Raw genomic sequence first — 23,866 nt, 5'->3', positions numbered from 1 at the left:
CTCTCACACTGATGTTTCTCTATCTCTCTCCCTCTCCCTTCCTCTCTCTAAAATCAAGTTTTAAATGTTAAAAAGAAAGCGAATAGGCAATCCATGAACTGGGAAAAAATATTTGCAATACATATATCTGACAAAGACTTATATTAAAAATATGTACAGAATTTCTACGAGGCCTGGCCAGTGTGGCTCAGTGGATTGAGCGCCATCCCATGAACTGAGAGGTCCCAGTTCTATTCCTGGTCAGGGTATGTGCCCAGGTTTCAGGCTAGATCCCCAGTGGGGAGAGTACAGGAGACAGCCGATCGATGTTTCTCTCTCACATCAATGTTTCTATCTCTCTCTCTAAAAAATCAATAAAAAACAAATTTAAAAACATAATTTCTACAAATGAACAATAAAAGATAATATGATTTTTTAAAATGGGCAACAGATTTGAACAGATGCTTCACAGAAGGAAATATGTAAATGGCCAATAAGCACAAGAAAAAGTGCTCAACATCACGAGTCATTAGAGAAACATAAATTCAAACTACAGTGAGGGACCATTTCACACCTACTGAAATTGCTAAAGCTCAAGAAGACTGATAACACTGACTCATGAGGTGAAGACACAAGACAATTAGAACAGGCTGTCCTTATGCATGTACCATGCATCTATGAACCAGAATTATACTCCCAGGTATTTATCCCGAAGAAATAAAAAACCAGTGTCCACACACAGCTTCTACAGGACTGTTCTGAACAGCCTTACTCAGAAGAAACAAATGCTGTAAGCCCCTTAATGTGCAGCAACAGGAGAATGGACAGTGTCTTCGCTCCAGCCAGTGGGCTGCTACTTAGCAATCACGAGGAATGTGCCACAGCTGCGTGCAATAACACGGACAGATCTCAAAAATGAGTCTAGGCTTTGGATAGCTACTGTATAATTATTGATGCAAAGTGGAAGGAGACACAGAAGAGTGCATCTTCATGATCATATTGTAGGATTCATTATGAAGTCCAAGGAGAGGCTGAAAGGGTTAATAATGTTTTAACAAAATTAAACTCCACTATGACCAGTTATTCCTGCACGTAAACACCCGAGCAGTTTTCTAAAAAACCTGGGACTGACATTCAGAGGCACCATGAAGATAAGGGGTTAATGGTGGCCTTGGAAAACGTGGAGAGATCATAAAAAAGAAAGAGATTAATGATGGCCCAGACCTCTGCTGGAGCAGACTCCTCACCTCTGAGACAGTTTGTATCAGCCCCGGCACCACTTAAGTGGTGCCAAGAGAATGTGGGTTTTTTGTGTTTTTTTTAATGTAGTTTTTTTGTTTCTGTAGTTTGGGTCTATAAAAGCCAGAGAATAGAGAGATTTCAGTGCGGAGCTATTTTAAGGAGTCCACATGCCTGCACCCAGGCATACGCAATAAAGCCATTTTGCTCTACACTGGCCTTGCGTTGCGGATGTGATCTCCCGCCGGCTCAGACCTTTTACAGGCATGTCTGACCTGTGGGAAAGGTCATCAGAAACGCGTGGCCTCTGGGGTGGAGGGGGATAGGCTGGAAGGGCACCTGGACACTCTGGACTGATGACAACATGTATCTTGTTTGGTATATACATAGGTGTGTGTGTTTACAATTGTTAAAACTCTTCAAATGAACACTGAGGATCCGTGCATTTTATTGTATGTCAATAATAACTCAACTACAGATGTGCATACGTGTATAAACACACAAGCACACTACACACACGTATACAAATGTGCTTCCTATTTTGCAGAGAGAGTTGCCTATCATCTCAGCCTTTGGTGGGAGGGAGAGATCCAGGCTAAAACCCAGACTAAATAGAAAAAGGAGGATTCATTATAAAATAGAACTGGATTCACTGACCCACACTCCCCACCACCACTGACTCCAAGGCAAGGTCATTGGTACCTTGCTGTGGTGGGTAAATGTTTGGGTAGATCTGGGGACAGATACCCCGGGACATCTGACATGGCAGGACTAGGAGTGCTGTCAACTCCCCTCCATGCTGTGGGGTTGGGGGGTTGGAAGATGGATGTTTTGTAACCTTGTATTAATGCACTCTCAACCTGTGTTAATGCATTCTCAGAAACCTGGCCCACCCAGGTGCATTGAGTGCTTCATCTGCATGTGAATAAGGGTTTGTTATCTTTTGGCTTTAGAGTCTCTTCCTGTAAAAAGCAAGAGACAAAGCTAGGATGTATGGTTTGCAGAGACACCATCTCAAGATAATAATTTACATAAATCCACTTGTAACCTGGGGGTACCAGTCTGCAAATAAATGGGACTACATCCAAAGATCTGGAGCATTTGCTCCCTTGCCAAGCTCCTCCTCACTCTAAGCAGCGTGTGCTTGTAGTTTCATTGCGTTGCACAATCCCGGTAGGCCAAGAGATGGCACGGGCTGTGCTTCGGCTGCTCTGTCATCATTCTGGGGTGGTGCCCTGCATGGGCTGTCAATACCCTGAGTTATTCTGCAGCTGAATAAGCCTCTTCCCTCTTTCCCATCACCTCACCACAGTGGGTTTCTAGTTATTTTTATGAGAAAATTTCCTCCATGTCACCATATCTCGATGGGTAGAATATCTTCTTAACATTCTCTGCATCTGTTCTTCCCTGTTTCTCATTTTACTTTCACAAATGTTTTCAAGACTACTTAATGCCTGTGCTTCTCAACTTTTCATGCATATGAGTCACCTATGGGTCTTATTAAAATCCCAGTGCTGATTCAGTAGATCTGGGTGGGGCCTGTTATTCTGCATTTTTAAGCTCTCGGGCAGTGGACGTTCTGGTCTGAGGGTCCCTCTTTAAGTAAAGGTGCTCTGCAGTATGCTCTTCTCCTGTTTCTCTCCTTTTATTTGCAAGGTAGGGAGGTTAACGCAGAGTGTGGTATCAGAAAAAGATGAGGAAGGGAAAAAGCAATTCTGATTCTCTTTTGCTCTCTGTCTCCATCTCAAGTCCTGCCCTTCCTAGTTCTTGCCCATGTAACAAATGGCTCTGTTTTCCAAAGAGCTATACACAGCCACCCCCAGGGACAGCTGTCTTCTAAAGATGTATCAGGGAAGGAGGGAGGCAGCCTTACTCATGATGTGCCCGCCCACACTGCAGATGGGAAAACTGAGGTGTGAAGAGGCAAGTTGTCTGAACTATAAACAAATACAAAGTAAAGAAAGGGCTACATTTACAACCAGGATTTTCTTACTGGCTTCTGCATTAAAATGAGACCATCTCCTACCATAGGGTTCTTAGATTAAATCTTAGATAAATTGGCATCCTAGGAGGGCTCAGGATAGCAGGGCAAGTCATTGCTTTCCACCTCACACCTTCCAGTCTCTGACTGATACGTATTGTTTTCATTCAACAAACATGTTCTGAGCACTTGCTGGTCTAGGCTTTCTGTAGTTATTGTGAATACAAGAAGAGCTCACGTCTTATCCTGAAGGGAAGACAGACGCACAAATAAAGAAATGATGAGATGAAGGGACAGATAGTTATCAAGCAGCTACCTCCTGCCAGAGCTGTTGCCTCCTTTTTCAAGTGGCCTTGATAGAGGTGGGCACAGAGGGTTTAATCCTCTCAGGGGGGTGGAGACACTCTGGAGCAGTTTTGTTTGAGCTCAGCCTTGAGAAAAGACAAGGAGTCCCTAGGGGAGAAGGCACCGAAGGGCACCCTGGACAGTGGGAGGATGGCAGGTGCTCGGATCCATGGTTCATTTCAGGGACAGGACCACGGGGAGAGGCTCAGCCCCTTCTGTTTGCAGAACTCAGTCTATGCAGTGTCTTCCACACGTCTTGCTCTGAGCAGCCTGTGCTTCCAACCCCAGCCAGAGCACTAATGACCTGTCAGCTGGAATGAAGGCGGCTCAGGACACACCTAGGAAGGGCTAGAAAGAATGTTAATCAAGGCCATTCTGAGAAAGTGATTAAAATTTCCAATGTGTTCTACAAGCCTTCTGCTTCTCTGGAAATTTCAATGCAATTATTATCTCATGCTTCATTCACGAGCCAGCAGCTCTCCAGAGAACGGTCCTGAGCGGCAATGACATTTCAGAATCAGAGCCCGTGCTCCCGGCTGCCTGGGGTGGCCTGACAGTCCCCTTGTGTCTCCAGCAGCGGCCTGGCTGCACCTGGCTGCACCCTTTGTTTTGGACCTTCACCCCACCCCCACCCTGAGGGAGCCCTCCAACCCCTTCAGGCTGCCACACACCTACACTTCGTGGCCTCTGCTGTGCCCGAGGACTGTACAATTCTCAAGAACCGGGCTGCCTGATGGTTCTCAAACCTCTGTGTATATTTCATGCCCACAAAGGGCTTGTTAAAAGCTCAGGTGGTCTGTCCCTGACCTGGAGACTCAGATTCAGAGACCCTGAAAGTAAATCTTCCAGATGACTGAGACATGAACTGAAGTGGGAGAAGAGTGGTGTTGGGGTGTTGACATCTCTGTAAAGCGAGCACCTAGACTCTCTTCACCCACTTTATGGGTTTCCTTCACACGCATCTGGGCTCAGTTTCTGACCTGAGACAAAAGGTGAAGTTGGGAGTCACAGATTAAACCTTATCAAGTTCCCTAGCCCACACCATGGCTCAAAAGCAGAGGAGAGAAGGATCTTTATTATTCTCCCAATCCATTCACTGGTACATGCCCTTTTTGCCCATCACGTCTGTGACATACTGCTAAGTGTCCCAAGAGACATGGAGGACCCTTGCTCCACCCCGGGCAGTGCTGGGACCACTGCAGCTGCAGGAGGATAGTCTGAGCTTTCCCATCACACCCAAGACCCCAGGCACCATTTGCTGTCCAACAGCAGCCCCTCTGACCCCACACTGCCTGTCTGAGAGGGAGTCTTTAAAAGCCATTTCCAGCCTGGCTAATGATGCTGCACTCAGAGAAGCGCTACCAAGATGAAAAATAGCTCATAAAGGGGAATCCTTGTTATTTTCACCACCACAGCCAGCAAGAAGCTCCTGCCAAGCAGGATCCAGCTCCTGGGGAATGTTTTGAAAAGCTGATGGAAACAGGGGCCTCTGTCACACTCTGTCACACTCTGTCACACGTCACTCCAGTGTGTGGGGTGAATTCTCATGGAATGGATGCCAGTCTATCTCAGAGACACACAAAAGTGATGTCTTTACCACTGCAGACTTAAAACAACATCCTCTGGTGTCTAATGCAGGAAGGGAAGTGTTAGAGAAACCAGTTTTTCCTAAAATAATTGGAGTAGGGTGAAGATGTTGTCCAAAAATATGTCTTCGAAAGCTCCCCCCTGCCCCTGTCTACCTGGGCCTGAGCTGCACTACCTAATTACCTACATAATTTCTCTGGCTTCTGTGCTGGGTCCAGGTGCCCTCTGTCCCCTGGAAGCTGAGCCATCTGTCAGGCACCTGGCTCTTCTCTCACCTACACAACTCCATTAGCTTGGGAGCTGACAATTCTGCTGTATTTGTTTTCTCTCTGACAGATTTTTTCAGCTGAATAGGGGGAGGGGATTCCCCTGCCCAGAGACAGCTTCTAGCCTTCCACCATTCCCTCCCCTGATCTGTTAGGAAAAGAATCGTGGATGCAACTTAGAAAGGGAGGAGATACTGTTTTCTCAGCCATTGAATAATGAAGGTCAGGTCCTCCTTGCCAGCCATGAAGCAGAGAATTATCTGTTGATTTCTCTAAGTAGCACTGTTTTCTCTCAGTGAGCAGCAGACAAATATAGAAAGGGGAATTTATACTGTGGATATGACCAAAGGCAGGGGGAAAAATGTGTCCTTTGGAAACAAAAAATAAAGCAAGTGGAATAAAATGACCAGCTTTAATCCCCCAGTTATTCTTCCCTCCACCACCTTTCACCCCCATCTATCTGAGTTTTTCTGGGATTTGGGCAAGGTCTTATGAAAGAAATGAGATACAGCATACAGAGATGAGAGCAGTGATGGGGACCGGGGGTGGAAAGATGTGTACTCATCTGTAGATCACCCAGCGAAATAAACCGCTTAGACAGCCCACACCCAGATTAATTCATTCAATGAATCAATGACAGGCAGAAAGCAATTGCAATACAGTGAGAGCCCAAAACCTGGGTGTATGCTCAATTCTTCCTTCTCTTTCACCCTCCACATCCAACCCATCATCAATCTTACACAACCTGACTCTTAATATCTGTCAAACCCGCCCACTCGTCTCCATGCGGAGGGCTACTGCTGCAGTTCAGCACCATCATCTCTTGCCTGGATGACTGTGACAGCCCCCTAAATTGGTTGCCTGCCCCTTCCAATCTGGCCTTCACACAGCATCCACACAGACCTTTCATAAGTACGAATCTCATGTCATCTCCCCCAGTAAAACTCTTCAAGTATGTATTTTTCTCCTCTTCTCCCAGGCTCTGCTTTTACCTCCAAAGCCCAAGATCCTTTGTAAATTCTTGTGACTTTTTGCCTCAAACTCTAGGCTCCAGCCACCTAAGCTTCTCTTTTGCAAAACAGACTACATGCCCTTTCACTTTAGGGCCATGATGCATGTTGCTTTCTCTGCTTGGAGCAATCTTTCCAAATGCTCCTAAGCCCCCTTAATTAGTTATTTCCTGCCTGAACTTCAGGTCTCACAAAAAGTCACTTTCTCTGGGAAATCTTTATTAATTTTCAAGGCAGCTGGGCAGCCTCTTGTCTGTGCTTCCGTAGGACCGTGCCCATCCCCACTTTATTCTGTAAGCTCCAAGGGAGCAGGGGCCATGGCACTGGGGTCACCGCTGTATTCCTGGCCCTAGAGAAGAGAACAAAATAGATCTAAAAAAGATTTAAAAATAAATATATAAATAAATAAACAGACATCTGTGTCTATGATTATATTTCTACTTAGTCCTGGAGAGACTATGACTATAGTATACTTCTGTCTCGTAACCATAAAATTTTTCTTCTTGCTTTATGGAATTCAAGATAAATTAACATTTCCCCTTCTCCCTTCCTCTTTTCCCTGAAACCTGCCTGTCAGGGGAATTTTCTCATTGCATTTTGGTGGAAATTTTCATTAGTGCCTTCTTTGTGCCAGTTTACTCCTTGAGCAATACCTAGTCCAATTCAATCTCCTGAGATCAGAGGATAATATCTCAGAACCATAGCATGCCTGTCTGCACCACTTATTTGGCAATCAGTCAAGTGCTGCCTTGTGACAGTTCCTGTACCCTTGTCTTAAAATTGCTCTTATTACTACTCAACATCTCACAACTTCATATCTCCCAACAATACTTACTATAAGTCCCTTTAGGACTTAATTATTTTTGGGTCCCCTCATAGCTTCTCCACAAGAAATCAAGCACACTTAACAAGGAAAAATATCATTAAATAATGCATGAATAAATGTTAGGTGCTCACTACAGATTAGATCTGTTTCTTTTTTGGCCAGTATTAAAAGAGTGCACAGCAATAGGCCTGATATAAAAATGGCCAAGGCAAATAACTAAACTAATAGAGTAAAGGCACACACAGATAACTCTGCTGTTTCTGTCAGCACCCATGAAAAGAAGAGCATCTCCATAACTGGGAGGGAATTGTTTCTATTAGGAGACCTCCTCTCAAAGTCCCCAAACCTCCACTGACCCTATGAGTGTTGCTGAGTGGAACAGCTGAGATTCTGAGGCTTTTGTTTTAATTTTGCCTTGGTGCTCTATCAAGCAATGAAAGGAACTCTGGGTTGAAGTTCAAGAGACCTCAATTTTGTTTTCAAGATCAGGTATAATTTACATTGTTTTGTTGGCCAAGACATTTAATGTCTCTGAGCCTCATCTTATAATTTATAAGGATTCTAATGCTTCATCTGTCTGCTCCTCTGCATGTTGTGATGTCAAAGAAGTTGGATGTGATGACACTCTAGAAGAGTTTAACAGAAAACACAAATGTGAAATATTGACATTATTATCTCAGACACATTGACTGACTTTCTTGGGCTTCCCCCTGCAGCCAAAACCCTCAGTCTGGCAATAGAGCAATGATGAGATGAGTATTTGGTAAAGCTTTGATGTGATCTACTATTGTCAATCATTTCTTACTGAGAAGATGCTGTGGAGGAAAATGAAATCATGCCTGTCACTGGTCTTTTCTCTAGATCTTTTCCACAGATAATCAAGTGTTAACTGTTTATTTCTATTTTCAAAATAATTTGTTGAGCCAATATTATACTAGGTATTGAGATAAAATGAATAAATCCTAATGGGACTCATTAGGTTGTAGGAAAGATCCATAAACATGCCAACCTGAGTCCTTCGAATATAAATCACAATCAGAACAGCATGGCAGCTGCAAAGGGGAAGGAATCAGGAGCATGGATTTAGAGTTAGACTGAATGTGGATAGTTTCACCAATATATATGTAATAAGAGCTGTTCTTGAACTATGCACATGTTATCTTATGGGCTTAATGGGGCCTGAAAGCTAATAATGATTTCCCAAGCCACTCTCAGATATCAGTTTTAATTAAACACATATATGGGCCATTTTAATACTGATAACACCATCCTCTTCCCAATGAAAGTGGTGTGGAGTGCAATGTCTCACCACTGCCCCGACCCACCACCACATCTCAGGGGCAACTGGCACTTCATGGCAAGGGCTTCAATTTAGACTTTTTCAGCACCAAGGACAGAGGCACGCAGCACCGGTTTCTTCAGCTTCAGAAGTTGACCATAATTTTGGGACTGAATTTAATATTTCACCAGTCAGTTTCAAATGTGTTGTATTAATGTCCTTTGCCCACTAAGCTGAACAGTCATACACCTGAAGCACTGGAAGGTTTTGATGTTGTGTGGCCCTGCTGACCTGGACGCTGAGATGTACACATGATGTGCTTAGTGGCCATTGCCAACTTCATGACTGACATTCTTGCTCACATACAACCTGGCTTCCTGGCCCTATGCCTAGTGTTTAAACTCCTGACTCAAAAATTGCCTTTCCATGCCATGGTTTATTATTTTCTGTTCTACTTCACAAATCACATTTCCAGGAGCTAAGCCAGATGAATCTTATCAACACAGTAGAACTTAATTTATCCCTGAGGCCAGAGGGCAGATTAGATACCTGGACTATATCTGGACTGATGGGGTAAGGATTAATCAGTAAGGTCAACAGAATGAAAGAGAGGACAGGCCCAGTCAGACCTTCTCCATGAGATGTTTTCTAGTAGACCCTGAGCTTCTTGAGGACAGAGACAAAATCTTTTTACTCTTCTGTTAAAGTACCTGGTGCATTGTAGTCATTTATTAAGAGCCTGTTAAATAAGTGAATAGTTGTAATATGTATTCCAGAGGCCCATGTAATTTTGATTTCATTTGAATAAGATGTGGTCCTATCTTCAAGGAGCTCACAGTCTTACAAGGTAAGACTTATAAACAAAGTCATAAGTATTCAAGTATAAAACGAGATTTAAAGTGCAGAGCTACACACGGTTCTATGGAGGAGTACCATATACAATACAGAATGAGAGTACAAGGCAAAGAGGAATTCAAATAAATGTAAAAAGCAGGGACTTTGAAATTAAGTAAATTACCCACCCATATGACCTGGAACAAGTGAACTTCTGGTCTCTATTTCATTATATGTAAGATAGTGGTTTACAAAAGGCAAACCATTCCTGAGTCACTGTATTCCCAGAAGAATCAGAGCTTCATCCCTCCAAACATGTACAGTGGGCAAGCATTTCTGGCTCTCAGCCTATTCCTGTTCTGGGTCACTGAGATTTGACCAGTCAGAGAAGACTCTCTGACTTGGTTTCCTCATTCTGTCTCAGAGCTGCTGTTCTGTGTGGAGCTGCTTCCAGGTGTGATCTGGAAGTCAGGAGACTTACATCTGGGTTCTGGCTTTGTCGGTGTTTTTGAACAAAGCAGTCTCCACTCCATCTTTCTTGACTGTTTCCCAGTACTGTCCAGGTGCTCAGGGAAGGACACAAACCATATCAGATATTCTCTGATCATGTCTCATGTTTTTCTGCCTCCAAGTCCTGCTGATATTCTCACACCCGTGGAAGACTCCTCATCCCAAGCTCCACTTATGGAAATAAAAAAACACATTCTTCAAAGCTCATTGATTAAAGGCTTGAACTTTTCTTGCTCTACCCTATGGCCCTTAACTCTCTGCTCCTCTCTGTTCCCCTCACATGGTGATTCTCAACCCTGATGCCCATTAGAAGCACACAAGATAATAAAAACACCAATACCTAGACCTCACCCCAGACCCCTTCAACCTGCACTTTTGGTGATGGAGTCACTATATAGTACTAAAGCTTTTCAGGTGATTCGAATGCACATCCAGGGTTGAGGACATTGCTACCCTAGCATAGCTTCAGTTCTCCTATAATGTTTGACATCAGATCATAAGCTCCTTGTTGGCAGAGACTGTTTACCCATTTATGTAATTGCTGAACAGTAATTGTGGAATTGAATTGTGACACTCTGTGTTCTATATGGCAATGGTTCCTTGACTGTTTCTCCCTTCATGCTATAAAGAGGAAAGAGAGAATTCACCTAGTCCCAAACCCCTGCCCATAGTGCCATCAAAACCACATCCTTACTTCTGATCAGCCTCAGTTTTTTCTTTGCAAAATAAGGTTCTTCCAGGTAGCCAGGGCTTCTTCCTGCTCCAGAGTTCAAGAAGTATAATTGCATAAGAGATAATAAGACTTGGGATTTACTGGGAGGGGGGAAAAGAAACTGTTATTTCTTCCTCCTCCAAATGACTCCTTGTCCTATTCCCATGCTATATACCACACCTAGCCCAGCACTCCAACACCTTCCTGACTGTGGGAGGTGCGAAAGGAGTTTGAACTTCTGGGGAGCTATTTTGGTGCTGCCTTGGGGGCATGCGAACTCGAGAACAAAGTAGGTGAAGCTGAAACCCAACTCACATCCTGCCTCTGCCTCCAAATACAGACAGAAACACAGGACAGGGTTCCTCCAAGCACCCTAAGGGGGTGTTTTAACAGCAGCAGCTATAACCTCCTTTCTATGATCTTAAAGCCAGATCTACCCACCAAAGAGAGATGTAGAATTATAGCATTAAGCTAATTAAAGGCTAAAGAACCTTTAATTAGGGGGGAAAGTTGTGGTTTGGCATGATGATGATGATGATGATGATGATGATGATGATGATGATGATGCCGCACAAGCTTATTTGTCTGTATATCTTGCCACTTTATTATGGTCAAGTTGGCATCTTATTGCAAATTGTCTTATCTTCCTCTTAATGTTCTATCAGTTCCACACTGTCAGAAGTTGGTTCAATTTTTTTTCTACATGTATATCATTTTTTTCTTTTTGCCACAACACCCAGCACAATAATGCTTATGTATGACTATGTGGTATTACTTTCTTATTGCTGCCATAACAATGTAGCACAAACTGAGTGGCTCAGACCAACAAATGTGTATTGTCTCAGCTCTGGAGGCCAGAAGTCCAAATGCCAGGTGTTAACAGGGCCATACCCCTCTGGGGACACTAGGAAAGAATTTGTTCTAGGTGTCTACCTTTACTTTCGGTAGCCTCAGGTGTTCGTTGGCTTGTAGGTACATCGCTCCAACCCTCCATCTGCACATGTGTCTTCTCTCTGTGTCTTCACATCATCTTTTCTCTGTGCATGTCTTTCTGTGTCCAAATACCCTCCTTGTTATGAGAACATCAATCATATTGGAGTAAGGCTCACTCTCATGACCTCCTTTTTACTTGATTACCTCTATAAAGACCCTATTTTCAAATAAGGTCACATTGTGAGGTCCTGGGGGTCAGGACTCCAGCATATTTTTGGTAGGAGGACCCAACTGAACCGATAACACATGTCAATTCTTCACTCCTCTTGTATTAGTATACAAATGACCAAAATACTTTAAATAGTTGGCTGAATAATAAATTCCAACATTCCTGTTCTCCTGTGCATTTGTGTCATTGCCTGTAAACATACAATTTCTGCTTCTTGGAACCAACCATAGTGCTGTTGAATATCAGGATCCCAGCGATCATCTGTCTCAACCACCCATTTATGATAGACTAAGTTTTCCTTGTAGTATCCAAGACCCATAGCCACCCCAGCTCTGCGCATTCACCCCCGTTCCAGGGAACTTGCTGGAGCCTTCGGTTCTACCTGTGAAAAAGTTCTTCCTTATACTGGACCGGAATCTCCAAAATTCTGTCCCAAAGAGTCAGACCCTTACTCTTGGGCTTTCCAAGAGGCCTTCAGATATTTCAGGGGTGTGAGGGTAGTTGTGTCCCAGACCCAAGCAGCCTCATTTTCCTCCACCCAGACAGCACTTAAGACTGGAGATATGGTCTGTACAGAGCAGAGTAGGAGAGTTGTATCCTGTTGAATTTCTATGAATATAGCATGAAATTGCATGACCTCTCATGACAGACACCGTTCTAGCTCCAGCTTCTCTTTCACACAGTCATGTTCACTTCCTGTTTCAGAGTTTGCATGACCGAGTATGTATCACTTGTTGCTCATTTTCAACGTTTACTAATATCAATAAATCCTTTTGTTAGGTACTTTCATTATCATAACATTGTGTCCCTGCATCAAAATTACAATAGAGAGAGCCTAGTTTGTGGTGACAATGAGTTGGGCACCATACAAAACAAGAGTCCATCCCTTTCAGATCGCAGGCTATGTCCAAATACCTAAGCCAAAATGTAGGTGAACAGCTCTTGGGTGTGTGCCATGGTAGATAATTCAGGTCCAAAGTGATTATCTTTCAAATGAATCACATCTATTGGCTAGATCCAAGAACTAGTGTTAAGCTGTGGAAAGTCAGGGTACAAGTCCACTTTGCAGTGGTATCAGCACTGCTGGGCGCCTCCTCCTTCTCTGCTTGTGCTCTGTGTGCATCCTTATCTCCATGAGTCAGAATTATTTGCATCTTGCAAGCCCTTGGGATATAGATACAAGACAGAAACAATGAGTTATCATTCTTTGAGTTTCTAAAATATTATTGGCACTGTATTCAATCCTTCTCAAATGAAAAGGCATTTAATCCTCACAATTTTGTGACATAGGTACTGTCATTGTCCTTGCTCAAACTATGAGGAATTGAGACTAAGTGAGGTTAAATAAATGACCATAATTGATTAAATTATGGTACATCAGTCACTATGCACACGTTAAAAGAAAGATAAATCTTTATGTACTGACAGAGAGAAATATGCAGGATTTTCTAACCTATGCCCTGTGCTGTCAGCTGAAATTAAAAACACTCAAGTGACACAAAGAAATTAGAACCCTGATTGGACAAACTGAATACTAGGGTGTGTGTATAGCCCACAAATAATATGATGTTGTAGATTTGGGAGTATGTATATGGACTCTTCCACTGTAAGTGACAGAGTCCCAGGCTGAACTGGCTCAGACACGAATACATTGACTCCTGTGCTCGGCTGAATGACAGCGCGAAAAGTGTCCACCTCCTGATCCCCAGTGTCCATAAATGTGTTGACTTAAATGGCAAAAGGAGCTTTGAAGTTTTGATTTAATTAGGGGTTTTGAGATGAGCAGATTCCTTTGGGTTACCTGGGTGGGCCCAATGTAATTGCAAGGGACCTTGTAAGGGAAAAAAAGATTTGACTGCAGAAATAAGTGTAAGGAGGGACTCACAGGCAGGAGTGATGTGAGGAGGGGCCAGGAGCCGAGGAGTTCAGGCCTCAGGATGCCAGAAAAGGCAAGGAAACAGATTCTCCCTTGAAGCTTCCAGAAGGAACATGGCCCTGCCAGACTTCTGACCTCCAGAACTGTACGAGAATAAACATGTGTTGTTTTAAGTCAAGAAAAAGGAAAGGAAATTATACAGAATGTAATGGGAAATAAAAAGTTGAATAACAGTAAGATATAATAATCACTTGAGAAAAATATTTTTTATGTTACAATATTCCTTAAAAAATAACGAAAGACTATATAGCAAGGCATCATCAGTGGTATCCTGGGGTGATAGAGTTTTTAAAAAATGAACTTTTTATTCTTCATGTTAAATATTTCTGTAATTAAAAAAATAATTTAAATGCATGTTACTTTTGTAGTCAGAAAGAAATTAGTTTGAATATGTTGCCCACACAGCTACTAAGAGGCATCGTGGAACTTAGGTCTGTCTCTAAACCCTAAATTCTTACATCCTAATGCTGAATTGATAAACACCATTAAATGACAGCCTTAATGGCCCATTTTACTGAGTTGAGCCTACTTTTTCCTAGAAAGAACGAGAAGTCATGGACCAATTCCTCTCCACTTAGGCCAATTTAGGACGAGCAGGCTTAGGGACAGGGCCATGCTGAAGTCTGCTGGACATGTGGGCGGGGTCTGAGCTCAGGGAGTTGGACACAATAAAGGTCTTAGATCCCATAAACACTGGGGTCTTCACATTCTTCCTCTCCTCCCAAAAACCAGGAGAGAACCAAGAAAAAAAATGAATGAAGGCCGTCAGGATACTTCAGGTCATTTAACACAATGAATCAGCTCCTACTAAAAGAAATATAAATGCTACTGACAAGTCATATAGGTCAAACTTTCCATCTTCATTGTGTCTCCCCCAGGCCCTCTGTGCTAAAAATAAGCAAAACTAGTTCTCCCTTGCCCAGTTGTTTGGAGCATCATCCTGTACACCAAAAGGTTGTGGGTTCGATTCCTGGTCAGAGTACATACCCAAGTTTTGGGTTCAATCCCAGTCAAGGCACATAGGGGAGGCAACCAACTGATGTTTCTCTCTCACATCAATGTTTCTCTCTCTCTAAAAACTCAATTTAAGCCTGATTGGTGTGGCTCAGTGGACTAAGCATTGTCCCATGGACTGGGAGGCCCCAGTTCAATTCCTGGTTAGGGCACATGCCCAGTTACTGGTTCAATCCCCAATAGGGGGTGTGCGGGAGGCAGCCAATGGATATTTATCTCTCACATCGATGTTTCTATCTCTCTCCCTTCCTCTCTCTCTAAAAAAAAAAAAAAAATCAATAAAAACATATTTTTTAAAAATCAATTTTAAAAAACATATCATTGGGTGAGGATTGAAAAAAAAAAAAACCAGAGAAGGATTCCTCAGACGCTCAGACTCTGGTTCGGACCACTTCCTGGACAAAGCCCTAACTGACTAGACTGTATGTGCTCCTCCCCTCCCCCCTCCACTATTCATCTCTGAGCCCTTCGGACACCCAATTCAAGCATGGCCTTGCCTTTCAGCTCAGATGTTCCCTGTTGCCAGCCTGCATATGAGGTGGTTCTTTCTGATCATGGTGTCACCTCCCTCCCTGCGATGCACCCTCTGGGGTCTGGGTCATTCTCCTGCGGGCTCCTCAGGTCTCGAGATCCTTGACCTAGGCACCAGCTTCCACAGCATTCCACCACTCTCAGAAAGACAGGCTTGGTTTGGGGTGAATTTCAGGTTCTTGTCAACAAGGCATTGCCTCTACCTCTGTTCCCAATTATTATTTTTTTTAAATCCTCACCCAAGGATATTTTTACATCTATCTTCAGACAGAGTGGGAGGGAGGGAAAGAGAGAGGGAAATATCAATGTGCAAGAGACACATCAACTGGTTGCCACCTGCACAACCCCAACCGGGGCCGGGGATGAACCACAACCGAGGTATGTGCCCTCGGCTGGAATTGAACCTGGGACTCTTTGGTCCATAGGCCGATGCTCTAACCATTGAGCAAAAAACGGCCAGGGCTCTGTTCCCAATTCTGAATCAAATCTTCAAACCCAGAACACCTTAATCTGTAAGCTCTCTCCCGTGGAAGTTCCCAGCCAAGGGAACATAACCAATAGCCTGGCTCTCTTCCCAGGGAACAGTACACCCTTCGGAGGCACCAGAAAGACACATGCCAAGCTCAAGGGGGGCGGAGGGTGGTCCATGAAAGTGGCTAAATTGTCCTGTTCTATCATATGTGTGGGGATGGATGACTAGCTCCTTCTGGTGCCTCCTCATGATTCTGGGTTACTGGCACCTGCTCGTCATTTTGAAGGTCGAGAGTGGAGCATTTCCATTAATTTGCCCATTTCTATTCTTCTCTGGCTTCTGACCAGTCTCCTAATTCTAGAAGATCATGCTTCCAGCTGTCTTTCACATCTGCACAGCTGTGTGCTCCCTGCCATCACATGCAGCAAACAGATTTGTCTGAGTATTTCGTATGTGCTGCTCCTCCCCGTGTCTTTGGTTTTCTGCCTCCTGTTTTGATTTTTTTTTTATTTTAATTTCCTTTATTGATTTTATTTATTTATTTTTTTATTTAATTAATTTATTCATTTTTGTTATAGATGGTTCTCCTTTTCCCCCCACTGATTCCCCTCTCCTTCTCCCTCCGCACCCTGTCCCCACCTTTGTTGTCCATGCCCATTGTTCATGCACACATGCATATAAGTTCTGTGGTTTGTCTCTCCCACACTACCGCCTCTTCTGGAAATTGTTAGTCTGTGCCCCACTTCCACGTCTCTGGGACTACCCCATTCCTCAGACTGTTATGTTCATTATATTCCACACATAAGTGAGATCATATGATACTTGTCTTTCTCTGTTTGGCTTGTTTCACTTAGGACAATACTTTCCAGGTCTTTCCATGTCGTCTCAATACTTTCCAGGTCTTTCCATGACGTCTTACAGCTGCATAGTACTCCGCTGTGTATATGTACCACCACTTTTTTATCCATTCGTCAATGATGAACATTTGGGCTGTTTCCAGATCTTAGCTATTGTAAATAGTGCTGCTACGAACATGTGGGCACATATATTCTTTCTGATTGGTGTTTCAGGATTCTTAGGGTATATTCCTAGAAGTGGGATCACTGGGTCAAATGGCAGTTCAATTTTTAATTTTTGAGATAACACCATAGTGTTTTCAATAGTGGCTGCACCAGTCTGCATTTCCACCAGCAGTGTACTAGAGTCCCCTTTTCTCCACACCCTCGTCAACACTTGTTGTTTGATGATTTGTTGATGGTGGCCATTCTGACAGGTGTGAGCTGATGCCTCATTGTTGTTTTAATTTGCATCTCTCTGATGATTAGTGATGTTGAGCATTTCTTCATATGTCTCTTAGCCATTTGTATGTCCTGTTTGGAGAGGTGTCTATTTAGTTCCTCTGCTCATTTTTTAATTGGGTTCTTTGTCTTCCTTTTGTTGAGTTGTATGAGCACTCTCTATATATTGGAAATAAACACCTTATCTGATATATCATTGGCAATTATGCTCTCCTATACAGTGGGTTGCCTTTCCACTTTAATGATTGTATCTTTTGCTGTGCAGAAGCTTTTGAGTTTGATGTAGTCCCATGTGTTCATTTTCTCCTTTGTTTCTGTTGCCTTAGGTGATGTATCAGTGAAAATTCTGCTGCTTATGATTTCTGAAATTGTGTTGCCTACAGTTTCTTCTAGGAATTTTATGGATTCATGAGTCACATTTAAGTCTTTTATTCATTTTGAGTTTATTTTTGTGTAGGGTGTAAGTTGATGGTCTAATTTCATTTCTTTACATGTAGCTGTCCAATTTTCCCAACACCATTTATTAAAGAGGCTGTCTTGACTCCACTGTATGCTCTTGCCACCTTTCTCAAATATTAATTGAGCATATTGCCTTGGGTCCATTTCTGGGTTCTCTGTTCTGTTCCACTGGTCTACATGCCTGTTCTTGTGCCAGTACCAGGCTGTTTTGATTACAGTGGCTTTGTAGTATAACTGAAATCTGGTAATGTGATCCCTCCTACTTTGTTCTTCTTTTTCAAGATTGCTGTGGCTATTCAAGGTCTTTTTTGGTTCCATATGAACTTTTGGAGTATTTGTTCTAGTTCTGTGAAGTATGTTGTTGGTATTTTGATGGGGATTGCATTGAATCTATAGAGTGCTTTGGGTAGTATGGACATTTTAATGATGTTCATTCTTCCAATCCGTGAACAAGGTATGTGCTTCCACTTTTTTATATCTTCCTCTATTTCTTTTTTCAATGACCTATAGTTTTCTGCGAAAAGGTTCTTTATTTCTTTGGTTAAATTTATTCCTAGGTATCTTAATTTTTTTGCCGCTATGGTAAATGGAATTGTTTTCTTAGTTTCTCTTTCTGTGAGTTCATCATTGGTGCATAAGAATGCTGTCAATTTCTTGATGTTAACTTTGTATCCTGCTACTTTGCCTAATTCATTTATTAAGTCTAGTAAATGTTTGATGGAGTCTTTGGGGTTTTCTCCGTATAGTATCATGTCATTTGCGAATAATGACAGTTTCATTCCTCCTTTCCAATTTGGATCCCTTTTATTTTTTCTTCCTGTCTGATTGCTGTGGCTAAGACTTCCAGTACTGTGTTAAATAATAGTGGTGAAAGAGGGCATCCTTGTCTTGTTCCTGTTCTTAAGGGCAATGCTTACAAATTTTGCCCATTGACTATGATGTTGGCTGTAGGTCTTTCATATATGGCCTTTATTATGTTGAGATATGATCCCTCTAGTCCCAGATTGTTGAGCGTTTTTATCAGAAATGGATACTAGAGTTTATCAAAGTCTTTTCTGGCATCTATTGATATGATCATGTAGTTTTTATTCTTCATTTTGTTTATGTGGTGTATCACATTTATTGATTTGCGAATATTATACCAGCCTTGCATCCCTGGGATAAATCCCACCTGGTCATGCTGAATAATTTTTTTGATGTATTGCTGGATCCGATTTGCTAGTATTTTGTTCAGCATTTTGGCGTCTATGTTCATGAGGGATATTGGCCTGTAGTTTTCTTTCTTTGTACTGTCTTTTTCTGGTTTGGGAATTAGAATTATGCTGGCCTCATAAAACGAGTTTGGAAGTTTTTCTTCTTCTTGAATATTTTGAAATAGTTTGAGGAAAATGGGTGTTAGTTCTTTTTTGAATGTTTGGTAAAACTCCCTTGTGAAGCCATCTGGGCCTGGGCTTTTGTTTGCTTGGAGAGTCTTGATTACATGTTCAATTTCTTCGGTTGTTATTGGTCTGTTAAAGTTTTCTATCTCTTCCCAGTCCAGTTTTGGGAGACTATGTGTTTCTAGAAATTTGTCCATTTCGCTTAGATTGTCAAATTTGTTGCCATATAATTGTTCATAGTAGTTGTTAACAATCTTTTGTATTTCTGTGGTGTCAGTTGTTACTTCTCTTTCATTTCTGATTTAATGTATTTGGGTTTCTCTCTCTTTGTTTCTTGGTGAATCTAGCTAAGGGTCCATCAAGCTTGTCTATCTTTTCAAAGAACCAGCTCTTTGTTTCATTGAACCTTTGAATTGTTTTCTGTGGTCCCTATGTCATTTATTTCTGCTCTGATCTTTACTGTTTCCTTCCTTCTACTTCTACTGGGGTTTTCTTTTTGTTTGCTTTCTAGTTCTTTAAGTTGTGAGGTTAGATAGTCTATTAGAAACTTTTTTTGTTTCTTGAGATAGGCCTGTAGTGCTATGAACTTCCCTCTGAGAACTGCTTTTGCTGCATCCCATAGATTTTGTGTTGTTGTGTGTTCATTTTCATTGGTTTCAGCAAGTTTTTAATTTCTTCCTTGATCTTCTCGGTAACCCATTCGTTGTTTAATAACATACTATTTAGCCTCCATGTGTTCAAATGTCTTTGCATGTTCTTATTGCAATTGATTTCTAGTTTCATGCCATTGTGATCTGAAAAGATGCTTGATATGATTACAATCTTCTTGAACTTGTAGAGATTTAGTCTGTGTCCTAACATATGGTCTATGTTTTAGAATGTTCCATGTGCACTTGAGAACAATGTGAATTCTCTAGTTTTGGGTTGTGATTTTCTGTAGATATCTATTAAACCATTTGGTCTAGTGCTTCATTTAGAGTCTCTGTTTCCTTGCTAATTTTTTGTCTAGAGGATCTATCCAGTGATGTCAGCGCGGTGTTAAAGTCCCCTGCTATGATTGCATTGCTGTTGATTTCTCCTTGGAAGTCCTCCAGAAGATTTTTAATATATTTCGGTGCTCCTATATTGGGTGTGTATATGTTTATCAAGGTTATATCTTTCTGTTGGATAGATCCTTTCAATATTATGTAGTGGCCTTCTTTGTCTCTAGTTATGGCCTTCATTTTGAAATCTATTTGATCAGATATGAGTATTGCTACCCCAGCTTTTTTTCCTTTCTGTTTGCTTGGAAGAAATTTTTCCATCCCTTCACTTTCAATCTATGTGAGTCTTTTGTTGTGAGGTGGGTCTCTTGTAAACAACATATATATTTGTCTTGCTTTCTTATTCAATAAGCTACTCTGTGTCTTTTTAGTGGAGCATTCAATCCATTTACATTTAAGGTGATTATTGATATGTACTTATTTATTGCCATTTTGTTTAGTGTGGTTACATTTTTCTTCCTATTTCTCCTACTAATTTCAGCAGTCCTTTTAACATTTCTTGCAGTGCTCGTTTGGCGCTAATATATTCACTTAGCCTTTTTTTTGTCTGGGAAGCTCTTTATTTGACCTTCTATTTTGAATGATAGCCTTGCTGGGTAGAGTAGTCTTGGATTCAGATCCTTGTTTTTCATGACCTTGATTACATCATGCCATTCCCTTCTGGCCTGTAGTGTTTCTGTTGAGAAATCAGCTGAGTGCCTTATGAGTTTCCTTTGTAGGGAACCTGTTCCTTATCTCTTGCTGCCTTTAGGATTCTCTCTTTGTCTTTAATTTTTGGCAATTTAATTACTATGTGTCTTGTTTTGGGCCTATTTGGGTTCTTCTTTCTTGGGGTTCTCTGTGCTTCTTGAACTTGAATGCCTTCTTCCTTCACCAAATTAGGGAAGTTTTCTGTCACTATTTCTTCAAATATATTCTCTAACCCTTGCTCATTTTTTCTTCTTTGGGGACTCCTATGATGTGAATATTATTACATTTCCATTGTCCCACAGTTCTCTTAAGCTGTCTTCCTGTTTTTTGACTGTTTTTTTCTTTCGTTTTTCTGATTGGTTGATTTTTTCTACCCTGTCTTCTAATCCACTGATCCAGTCCTCAGCTTCCTCTACTCTTTTGTTTAGACCTTCCAATGTGTTCTTTATTTCTGATATGTCATTCTTCATTTCTTTTTGGTGGTTTTTAATTTCCAACTGGTTGATTTTTAACATTTCTATGTCTTTACTCATGGTGCTCATGTCCTTAAAAATGCTATTAAGTTTCCTCAAGATCATGGCTCTGAATTCTTGTTCTGTTAACTTGCTTAACTGCACATCATTTATCTCATCTTTGGTAGAGGTCTCTTGTTTTTTCATTTGGCATTTGTCTCTTTGTTTCACCATTTTGGCTCTCAGCAGGCTTTGGAGTCTGCCAAATTTTCCCTGTGGGTGTTGGTGTTCTGCTGTTTGTGGCTCCCTCTACTGGGTTTGGATGAGCGTGGGAGCACCCACGTTAAACACCACTGTCAAGTCTTACCTTCCTGGGCAGAGTTGCAAGCCCAGAAATGGTTCGGTTATCCTCTAGCTTTATGCCTGGAGGCTATTAGTTGCAGTTACTTGAAGAGCCTTGGCTTCTCAGTGGAATAAAAAACTCCCTCAGGTGTTCAGAGTTAGGTGATTTCCCGAAGGTGGGGCAGATGCTGGTTGTTAATGAGCCTCAATTTGCATTTCAGTGGCCACTAGGTGGGGTTGAATCTTGAAGGGAGGGGCCACTGCCTCTTCTCAGAGCCCTGGGGAAAAGTGAGTTGACCACTGTCCTGTGTGGCCACAACTCAGGAAAAGCTCTGAGCGCCCTCCAAATCCCGAGTGTCCCCACAGAGTTCCAGTCCAGTCTGCCCTCCCTCTGCCAGAGCCCAAGGTGAGTGGCTGTAGCTATTTTAACGTCTGTCCCAGCTCTGTGCTGTGGAGCTGCTTGGGAATTTAACCTGAGGGCGCTGCTCACAGCTAAGGCCACTGCTGTCCATGGGCTCCCAGCCCTGCTCTCGCACCTCTGCAATCCTACCAGGATTGAGTCAGTGTCCCTGGTTATATGGTTCTCCAAGCTCCTTTTCTGTTGCTTTTTCCTGACAATTTGTCTTTATTTTTGTTGTAATTCCAGTTTGGTCCTGGGAAATGGTCTGTGTAGCTTCCATTCACTCTGCCACCATTTTTTCCACTTCCTCCTTTATTGATTTTAGAGAGAGAGGAAGTGAGAGGGAGAGAGAGATAGAAACATCGACGAGAGAGAACATCGACTGGCTGCCTCCTGCATGCCCCCACTGGGGATCAGGCCCACAACCTAGGCCTGTGTCCTGACCAGGAATCGAACCGGTGACCTCTTCGTGCATGGGTCGATGCTCAACCACTGAGTCACACAGGCTAGACCTGCATCCTTTTGAGTAATTCTTGAGTCCCATATTCTTTCCCTGACTATTATCACTGACCCTCCTTTTCTCCTCTACACCCCACCCTTCCTGGTAAGACAGGGCCTGGCTGTGGGGATGCCAAAGTTTTGGTGGAGCCTGATGGAATGATGAGAGCCCATAGGAACAGAAGGTGAGAGCCATCCACGGTGAGGGCTTCGGGCAAGGCAGGGCAAGGAAGGATGGGACCCACCCTTCTTCTCTTACTCTGAGCTTCTCTTGTCCCTGATGTGTAGAAGAAAAAAGCAAAACCAAACCACACTCAAGTTAAAGAGCCGGCTTTGCACTTTTTTGGTTTGTTTGTTTGATTCTAGGAATGTTGATTACCCTCTCCAAGGGATCTTATCTGAAAATGGAAGATGAACACCTACAGTATAGGACTGTTGTAAGAGCTAAAGGTGAGGCATATAAAACAATCTGAAGCACCCATCCCATCTGAGTCGTCAAGGCAGGGAGCCTTCTTTTGTCCTGGGGAGTCTGTCTCTACTTTTCTTGAATATATTTATCCCAGGACACTCATCCTCTCATCCCAGCTTAACCCCTGGGCCAGTTAAGAAGTGGGAGCAAGGGCCCTGCTGGTGTGGCTCAGTGGTTGAGCATTGACCTATGCACTAAGAGGTTTCCAGTTCAATTCCCAGTCAGGGCACATGCCTAGGTTGTGGGCCTGATCCCAAGTTGGGGCATGCAGGAGGCAGCCAATGAATGTTCTCTTTCATTGATGTTTCTATCTCTTCCTCTCCTTTCCTCTCTCTCTAAAGTTAATAAAGAAAAAATATATATTTTAAAAAAGAAGTGGGACCGGTCCCGGAGTCCTTACACATCAGCTTTGTCACTTATTCTTGCCCAGCCTCACCACAGTGGACGCCTTCGCAGGCACCTGAAAGTTAGTGGATAGCAAGAATTTCGATGACTACATGAAGTCAATCAGTGTGGGTTTTGCTACCAGGCAGGTAGCCAATATGACCAAGCCTACCACAATCATCAAAATCAATGGGGACACTTTCACCATAAAAACACAAAGCGCCTTCAAGAACACGGAGGTCAGCTTCAAGCTAGGGGTGGAGTTTGATGAGACAACGGCAGATGACAGGAAGGTCAAGTCCATTGTGATGCTGAATGGAGGCAAACTTGTCCATGTGCAGAAATGGGACGGGCAAAGAACAACGCTTGTGTGGGAGCTCACCGATGGAAAACTCATCCTGACACTTACCCACGGCAGTGCGGTTTGTACTTGCACTTACGAGAAGGAGGCATGACCTGCCCACCTCGTCACTGACTGCCCCTCTGCCAACTGGCTATCCCTGGACTCAGCACCAGAGTCTGGCATTTTGTATAAATCCACCTTGGTTAGGGAAATTCTTCTGGGATCAAGTGCACCCCTGGATCCAGTTTCAGTTCCCATGTGTTTGTTTGTTTTTTAACTGCCTGCAAAAAGTGCTCTGAGGTCAATAATGCAGAGCAAAGCCAAAAAAAAAAAAACGAAGTGGGAGCCCTGGATAGTTTGGTTCAGCAGTGAGAGCATCTGCCCACGGACCAGAGAGATCTGGGTTCGGTTCCCGCTAAGGGCATG

General features: G+C 42.7%; 1 pseudogene; it reads left to right on the top strand.

Moving 5' to 3' along the window:
* Nucleotides 1-23,553, top strand: part of LOC118637643 — a 30,129-nt pseudogene extending 6,576 nt beyond the window's left edge.
* The last annotated feature ends 313 nt before the right edge of the window (nt 23,554-23,866 follow it).

Source organism: Molossus molossus, unplaced genomic scaffold (assembly GCF_014108415.1).
Source record: "Molossus molossus isolate mMolMol1 unplaced genomic scaffold, mMolMol1.p scaffold_m16_p_20, whole genome shotgun sequence".
Classification (NCBI taxonomy): domain Eukaryota; kingdom Metazoa; phylum Chordata; class Mammalia; order Chiroptera; family Molossidae; genus Molossus; species Molossus molossus.
Note: the sequence above shows the minus strand (reverse complement) of the source record. Positions and strands in the feature narration are given on the sequence as shown.